This window comes from Miscanthus floridulus, chromosome 2 (genome assembly GCF_019320115.1).
Source record: "Miscanthus floridulus cultivar M001 chromosome 2, ASM1932011v1, whole genome shotgun sequence".
In the NCBI taxonomy this organism is placed as follows: Eukaryota; Viridiplantae; Streptophyta; class Magnoliopsida; order Poales; family Poaceae; genus Miscanthus; species Miscanthus floridulus.
The window spans coordinates 113,888,355-113,898,139 of NC_089581.1; positions in this window are offsets into that span (position 1 = coordinate 113,888,355).

Genomic DNA, 9,785 nt, shown 5'->3' on the forward strand with positions numbered 1-9,785 from the left:
TATCATGGGTATTGCAAGAGTTGCTTCTATCCCGCTGTGGATGAGGAGTAAGCCTTGGGCAGGCTTCTTTAGTAATTCCTATCTTTGCTTTTGTGGACCGTGATCTGGCTTGGCACTGTATCAAACTTTGTTGGAAACTTTATCTTTGAACTTAATTGCTTCTGCTTTATTTATCAAACTCGGTTTGTAATAACTTTTATTCGTACTCTGATGATGAAAAGTCTTTGTGAACTTTATGTAATATGTGGCATGTATGTTGAATCATGTACGATCTTGGTTGTTATAAATCATTTATCAAGACCCATCGTGGTACTCGATGGACTACCGGGTTTATATGGGTTCAAGTATGACAGTGCGACCGCTTGTGGATTACCATTATACTTGTATTCTTATAAATTGGTCGGTTCTGCGACAGCTGGCATCAGAGCAAGATTCAACGTTAATTGTCACAAGTGTATTTCAAACAAAAGTTTTTGTTTTCCAAAAACCCTTCTCTAGCAACTAATAGTTATATAATAGGTAATTGAAATCTAAAGTGTGTCAATGATCACTTTCCTTATGCCCAAATTAAGGACTATTAGGTGGCTATTTAAGTACTAACATGGGGGTTTTTACTTCATTGTCCATACGGCGTGCTATAGTATGGATGCCATTCACTTGAGTGGTAATGTATGGATCAAATGCCTCTATGCCAAGGTAAGATGATGAGTGTATGACCGCAAGATGTGAGCGTGTGGTCGGGAAGAGTTAGCTTTGGTATGGCTATGTATGCATGCTTGCATATGTATATGGTACGCATTTAATTGTGGGTTTGAATTAATTGTCGGGTAGATTGATACGGAAGTATATGTATGGGTATACATATATGGAAGTATTTACAATTACATTCTGTATATTTCATTATGGGTTTAGGGCTAAAATGAAATTTTATGCAGGTACACTAACAACGAAACGTGTAGCTCGACTAGTTACGCTATTTATGAGAGAACGTATGTATGCCACCATGTCTACCATTAGAAACAAATTTTTCATAAGTTTGTGAGGACGTACGAAACGAGCATGCATCATGATAATTACCATTCCCATAACTACATTGTTCCTCCCCTTATAAAATTCTTACTCGGTTATGTAACTCTTATCCATTATGGCATTGTCTCACCAAGGGGTACATGCTAATGGTGCAGATGGCACGCACCAAGCAGACTACTCGCAAGTCCACCGGAGGCAGAGCTCCCAGCCGTCAGCTTGCTCCACGTACCCGTCAATGTCACACGTTCCTTGGAGAGTTCGGAATGCCTACACTCTTGAGGAGAGTGCTTAGCTATGTAGGCTATCCTGATGGAATGGAACCCTGCTACTTCTGGGCGAATGAGCAGTTGGGAGAAGGTCTCTTAGTTACTGTGGAGGCCATTGTTCATCCCCAAGGTGACAATTTTGAGTGGACAGGCTGGTGTTATGAGTCAACTGGTAGGACTGCTGAAGAAGCAGCTGGCAGGGCAGCCTTTGGGATCCTGAGGGATATCATGAATCATTTTCCTCAGGAGCTAGCAGCTACTTTGGTTGGAGTCTTTCCGAGGGGCAACCCCTCCACTAACTCATGGCAGCAGGCAAAAGGAAGACCCTTGGAGATTGGTGCAGCAGAAGGGCAGAATAGTGATAACCCTGCCATGAGTGCCATGTTTGCAATGATGAGAGTGTTAGATGGAGTAGAAGGTAGCCTCAGACGTGTGTCTGGTGCTCTTGGTCATGCCCGCGAGGATCAACGTCAGCTTTAGAGGGAGCATGACACCGAGATTGAGAGGCTCACTGAAGAGATGACTCGGTTAACTCACCAGTGAAATGCAGCTTGGTCCAGGGAAGATGTCCTGAGAGCTCGATAGTTTGAGCTGGGGTAGCAGCTGGCCAATGCGGAAGAATACAACGATAATCTGCATGAAGAGGTTCATCTGCTGAACAACCAGCTCCACCCTTATGTCCCACCTGGAGCCATAGAAATGGATCTAGAAGAGTACAAGGAAGGAGAAGAAGAAGTAGAGCCTGAAGAAGAAGTGGAGCCTGAGGAAGGAGATGATCCTACTTCTGACCTCGATAGTGATCATGATGAGGATTAGATCGCTTAAGTACTTAGTGGAAGTGTTGATGTATCGTTTGTATTCATGTAATGGACCTGTAGTTCGAATTTGGTATTAGTAACCCGACTATCATGTAATGTTGATTAATCGCACGTTTGGATGAACATCAATGCAATTCTAGTCCGTTGTCGGTAATCACGATTAAATTTGCTCAATAAGTGGTCAAATTGGTGATGTCATGTTGCGAGAATGAATTGTTATGCCTCTGTTTTTATTGTGCTTTTGAGAATTTTCTCCAGTAATTTCAGTTTGGCATGAGTACCTAATTCATCTGCAATCTCTTGACATCAACCAATAATCGTTTATTGTTGCAACTTCACAGATGACGCGCACCCGTGCTAGAGCTGGTGGCAGCCAGGATGGCAACCATGATGACCTACCACCCCCACTGCCGCCGTCTGCTTAGGAATTCTTTACCTAGTTCCTGGGGAGCCAAAGGACAATGGAGGAAGCTTTGCGCCTTATCACGCAAAACACTGCTCGTGGCCACCCACATCAACCAGGGGCCGAGCCAAATCAGCACAGTACATTCAAGGAGTTTCTGGACACAAAGCCTCTGATCTTCAAGGTGGCTGAGGAACCACTGTAGGCTGATGAGTGGCTGAATACCATTGAGCAGAAATTTCGTCTGCTAAGGGTCATAGAGCACCTAAAAGCTGAATATGCTTCTCATCAGCTGCAAGGACCAGCAGGAATCTGGTGGATGCACTTCCTGTCATCTCTACTTGCTAATGCGCAAATTACCTAGGAACAGTTCAAGTTGGCTTTCAGGGGACACCATATTCCCCCAGGCCTAATGCGCATGAAAGCGGCCAAATTTATGAGGCTCACTCAAGGAATGAAGTCACTCACAGAATATATGCACGCATTCAACAACTTGTCAAGATATGCTCCAAGTTTTGTGGATACCGAGGAGAAAAAGATAGAGAGTTTCAATCGAGGTTTGGGTACCAAACTGATGAAGACTATGGCAAATTCTAGATGTGCCACGTACAATGAGTTCATTAGTGATGCCTTGACCCAAGAAAACCACAACAACATGCATGCAGTTGCCAAGGGTCGTAAGAGGGCATATGAGGCCGGTGCATCCGAATCTTTCCAGTCAAAAGCACCTATCACAGCTAGGCCACAATTCCGTCCACCTGCACCCAAGTTTAGGCCTCCACCACCGAAAGCTCAGAATAATAGGCCACAGAAACCATTCCGTAAGGCATTCACTATTGCCTTACCAAAAGGAAATGGCAATCAGGATAGCTCCACTAGATTCAGAAGTAATCAACCATGTTTCAACTACAACCAACTGGGTCATTGGTCCAAGGAATGTCCCCACCCCAAGAAGAATAGCAACTAGAATTAGAACAATTAGAGATAGGCGAATGCTAGGGCATGTCAGGGGCAAGTGCATTATACCGCTGTGGAGGAAGTGCCCGTCGGAGAAGTTGTCATGGCTGGTATGTTTCTCGTCAACAAGCATCCCGCTGTTGTTTTATTTGATTTGGGAGCTTCTCATTCATTTATGAGTCAAGCATTTGCATCTAGACATGATCAAGAAATAATTGAAGTAAGCAAAGGGGGTTTTAACATAAGTTCAATAGGGGGAACTATTACTACCAAAAAGATAGTAAAAAATGTACTCATCTCGATACAAGGGAGGGAGTACACAACAGATTTGATAATATTGCCGGGGTTGTCGATAAGTGTAATCTTAGGCATGAATTGGATGAAGTATCATGGTGCTCTTATTGACACCAGCACCCATACTATCATGTTGAGAGAACCCACGGGCGGGAATGCTTTTCTAGTACCACTCTCCCGCGATTTCGAACCCCAACATTTAGCCTGTGCTATCCAAACCACCACCATATGTGATATCCCCATGGTTTGTGAGTTTTCGGATGTATTTCCAGAGGAATTACTAGGTCTACCATCGGATAGGGACATGGAATTTAAGATCGAGTTAGTGCTAGGTACCGCACCCATATCCAGAAGGCCCTATAGAATGCCACCCAATGAGTTAGTAGAACTTAAGGTTCAATTGCAAGATCTATTGGACAAGGGTCTTATCCAACCTAGCTCATCTCTGTGGGGATGTCCAGCCTTGTTTGTGAAAAAGAAGGATAAGTCACTGAGAATGTGTGTAGATTACAGACCACTCAATGCGGTGACCATCAAGAACAAATATCCATTGCCCCGCATCGACATCTTGTTCGATCATCTAGCAAAGGCAAAGGTATTCTCCAAAATTGACTTGAGATCAGGTTACCATCAGATAAAGATCAGACTGGAGGATATACCTAAAACTGCTTTCTCTACTAGGTATGGCTTATATGAGTATTTGGTTATGTCTTTCAGACTAACAAATGCTCTAGCCTATTTCATGTACCTGATGAACTTAGTATTCATGCCCGAACATAACAAGTTCGTGGTCGTGTTTATCGACGACATATTGATTTATTCAGAAAATGAGACAGATCATGAAGAGCATCTGAGGATTGTCCTATCTAGACTGAGGGAGCATAAGCTATATGCCAAGTTTAGCAAATGTGAATTTTGGATGAGCAAAGTACCTTTCTTAGGTCACATTTTATCAAGAGATGGAATCTCAGTAGACCCATCAAAAGTATAAGAGGTCATGGATTGGAAAGCCCCAACTTTGGTTCATGAAGTTTGGAGTTTTCTAGGGTTAGCAGGATATTATTGCCGGTTTATTCCAGATTTCTCAAAGATAGCTAAGCCTATGACCAGACTACTTTAGAAAGATGAGAAATACAAATGGACGCCAGAATGTGAAGCGGCTTTTCACACCCTCAGAACTTTATTGACTATAGCACCTGTGCTAGCACAACCAAACATTGAAAAGCCTTTTGATGTATTTTGTGATGCATCGGGAATAGGTTTAGGATGTGTGCTTATGCAAGAAGGAAGAGTAATTGCATATGCTTCTCGGCAATTTAGAAAACATGAAGTCAACTACCCTGCACATGATTTGGAACTTGCAGCCGTTGTCCATGCATTAAAGATATGGAGACATTACTTGTTGGGCAATGTATGTCATATCTGTACTGACCACAAAAGCCTCAAGTATATCTTTACCTAGCCAGAGCTGAACATGAGACAACGAAGATGGTTAGAATTGATTAAGGACTACAATTTAGAAGTGCATTACCATCCGGGTAAAGCAAATGTAGTAGCCGATGCACTTAGTCGGAAGTCTCATTGCAACACTATGGAAGCAGTATTGGAAGATGGATTCAACTTGTTACATCCTACTGTACTACACAATATCACAATCAATTGTTCACTTGAGGGCAAAATCATAGAGCTACAGCAGACAGATGTAGGAATAAGTCACATCAAGAGAAAAATGCAAGAGCAGAAAACCAAACATTTTAGATTAGACGAAAGAGGTGTATTATGGTTTGAGGACCGATTAGTGGTACCAAAAGACCATGAGCTAAGGTACCAAATTTTAGATGAAGCTCACTCATCCAAATTGTCTATCTATCCGGGTAGTAGTAAGATGTACCAAGATTTAAAACCCCATTTTTGGTGGACTAAGATGAAGAAAGAGATCGTAGCCTATGTGGCTAGGTGTGATAACTGCAGGAGAGTGAAAGCCGTCCAAATGAAAACCGCTGGATTACTTCAGCCATTGCCTATTCTAGGATGGAAATGGGAGGAAATCAGCATGGATTTTATCACAGGCCTTCCAATGACGCCAAAAGGTCATGATTCAATCTGGGTTATTATTGATCGTCTCACCAAGACAGCACACTTTATACCCGTGAACACATGGTATATAGTTGGAAAATACGCTGAGATATATGTTTCCCAGATCGTGAGACTGCATGGAGTACCCAGGACTATAATCTCAGATCGAGGACCACAGTTCATAGCTCGTTTCTGGGAGCACTTACACCAGGCTTTGGGAACCAAGCTAATCAGAAGTTCGGCATATCATCCACAAACTTCAGGACAGACAGAGCGAGTGAACCAAATCCTAGAAGATTTACTTAGAGCTTGTGTTATATCTTCAAAAGGTTCATGGGAGAAATGGTTACCTTTAGCTGAATTCTCCTATAACAACAGTTATCAAGCGAGTATCAAAATGGCTCCATTTGAAGCCTTGTATGGTAGAAAATGCAGAACTCCATTGAATTGGATTGAGCCCGGTGAAAGGAGATACTTTGGTATTGATTTTGTCAATGAAGCCGAAGAGCAAGTACGTATCATCCAACAACATATGAAGGTAGCTCAATCAAGACAAAAGAGTTATGCCGACAAAAGAAGAAGACCACTAACTTTCGAAGTGGGTGACTATATATACTTGAGAGTATCACCCATGAAAGGTGTGAAAAGATTTGGGATGAAAAAGAAGCTTTCGCCAAGATATGTAGGGCCATACAAGATTTTGGAACGAAAAGGAAATGTTGCGTATAAGTTACAACTACCACCAGAGATGAGTGCAATCTTTGATGTGTTCCATGTTTCTTAGTTAAAGAAATGTCTTCGAGTACCTGAAGAAGCGATTGCACCCACCAACGTGCAGCTTCAATCGGATTTGACCTATGAAGAAAAGCCAATTCGAGTATTAGAAGAGATGGAGAGAGTGACAAGGAGTAAGATTATTAAGTTCTATAAGGTGGTGTGGAACAATCATAATGAACAAGATGCTACGTGGGAAAGAGAAGATTATCTACGAGAAGTTTATCCCGCATTTTTCCAAGAATGGTAGGTCTTGCAAATCTCGGGATGAGATTTTTATAAGGGGGAGGGGCTGTAACACCTCGGGTGTTAGCCTTGCATAACTTGACTTGCATAACATGAGCATGATCATCACGCATTCATAAACAAGCATTTACAATTGAAACATTTGATTGAAACATCTGCAACATTTGCTTGTTATCACATGTTTCATTATCATATGCAACCTTTCTCGTTATTTCATGTCTCCATGTGTATATGCAAATGATCATGAATGAAAACATGTACTTGGTGGTTGTGAGTCACAAAAACATGTAACCACACTTGGGTTAGCAATTAGAGCATTGTTCATGAAAGTCACTTTTCATAATCAAGCCTTAAAGTCATGTTTCATGTGATTACTTTAAATGGCCCTATGAGTGACTACTACATGAAATGATTGAATGACCTTGCAAATTGCTTAAACATGCTTAGGATATCATCATGAACAACTTTGGTATTTAGGGCTAGGGCTAGTTTGGTCATTAAGCCATGCTTTGGGTATGTATTATCATTTGAATGTAGTAGGTTTGACCAAAGTTGAACTAGATGTTAGAGACCTTGCATGGAGGAGTTCACTAAAGCAAAGTTGTAGTGTTTGACATAAGGAACAACTTTTATTTTTAGGTCATGGACTGATTTAACTTCTAACATGCTTGAATGTGTCCCACAAAAACCAGCAAAATCAAGCTTTCAACACTTAACAGATTTTTCTAAGTCCTGGATCACTCACAGCCTGACAAGCTGACCTTGGGGGTGATTTTACTCAGTCTCAGTTGAGAATTGGAGCATGATCCTTGAACAAAAGTTGTAGCTGGTACATTGGTTTATCATTTTGGTTTAAAGTGTTTGCACGTTGGAGCTATGGATTAGCAGATAAATCAACATGAAAACGCGCTGTCAGGCATCTCATTTTGGGTCTGATCGACTGAATCGAAGCCGTTCAGTGGCCGACCACCGGCAGAGCCTGCGCGCCGCGTGTCCGTGGCAACGGCCGCGCATTGCCGGCGCTCTGCCCAGTGCGGCCAAGGTAGGCAGACGCACGCCTTCAACACGCCAGCACCCGCCCGCTCCTGTCCGTGCCCTCATTTCGCATTTCCTCTGCTCCTTCTTCACCCACAGCGCAGCCGCCGAGCTCCCGCAGCGCCGAGCAGCTCCGCCATCACCGTAGCCAGTGCCAGCTTGCCCTCATCCCTTCTCCACCACCGCAACCTCTCTACCCTCGTCTCAGCGACTCACCGCGCCCGCACCAGCTCGCTGAGAGCACTTGGTAAGCAGCAGCGCTGTGTGCTAGCTCGCCGGAGCATCCCCGCCGTGCCCATCACCGTGGCTGGGGCACCATCCTCCACCATAGACTGTGTAACCTTGCGCGTTAGGTTCGCCTGAGTCCTAGGAAGCTGGTCTGTGCCCTTTTGTGCTTTGCCGTGGCCTCTACTGGCGTACCGCCGTAGTCCAGCCTCATCGCTCTGCCAATGCCACCGCCGTCATCTCTTGAGTCGACGATAGGGCCGGCCAAGTGGCTCAATAGATGCGCTAGGTCGAGTAGGTCACGCCGTGAAGATGTTACCGCCGGAAAGTTCGTCGTCGGCGAGCTCTGGCCACGTCCGTAGAGTAGCACCGCCGGCTCTATTTTTGTCTCAATGACAGGTGGGGTCAACTGACCAGCGGGTCCTACCGGTCAGCGACTCCATGTTTTAAATCCAGTTCAGTTTGAATGCAGATTTCACATGTTTTTGTAATTTTTGTATCTTCAATTTGCTGGCTCCAAAAAATTGTGAAATAAATTTGTTCGTGTTCCTTAGGAAGTGTAGTATTTAGGAAAAATATGTTTTTAACATTTACAGTAGAAATTTTTGGAGATTTAAATAGGGATTTGAAATGTGCTTTTGAATGCATTCAAATTTGTTTATTTTATATCTAGACTTCCTTTGCTCCAAAATTTATGAAATTGTTGTGGTAAGCTAGTATTAGCACATATGAACTCTGGTAAAAATTTGAGGACTAGTGCATGTGTAGATTCATAGTTATAGATTTTTCTTTTATAAATAGTTAATCCTTACATGAATTTTTATAAATTATTTATGAGTCCAAAATTCATGAAATTTGTTGGAGGTAATCCTAGTACCATATGGATGCTAAGAAAAATAGGAAATCTGTTGCTTGACACTTTTCAATAGGATTTTCCATTTATGCTATTTCAAGCCTTGCTTCCTTGTCATTTTTGTATAAGATGTTCTACATAGTAAAATGACATGAAATTTTTATAGTAGTCCTTTGATAGCATTAGTAAGGCACTGTAAATTTTTGAGAATTTATGAAGTAAATCTAATATATGTTTATTATTTAACCTAGATATCTAAATAAAATAATAAAGGCATTTAAATAAATAGTTGAACTTCACCATTATATTATCTGAAATGTATTTGGTATGCTTACACTGTTGGTAGATTTTAAGTTATCAAATTTGGAATGATTACATGAAGTAGAAGTAGTGTTACTTTATATTGCATGTTGAATAGTTTCTGGACAGATTCTGGAGTTTAATAAGTTGCATGTGGAAAATGATGTGTACTGTAAAAGTGATTAATAACAAAGTTGTAGAGAATTTGATAAGCTTTCCAGAAAGTCCAGGATCACTGTATTTGGATTAGCAGAACTCCAGTTATGAGTGAAACAAGTAGCTACTATTTTGTGGCATAATCGATGCATTGTGAAAGTAGATGATTAACTAATCGAGAAGAGATATGCACCTACTCAATAAACATGATGCACTTATTAACATATATGCATTCATAATACTTATGCTATACTCATGCATTTAGGATCGGAGGAAGAGATCACGTTGCTGGAATTCAAAGAAGCAGAGGAAGGGAACCCGCAGGAGGATCCGCAAGCCACAGCTCTCGAAGG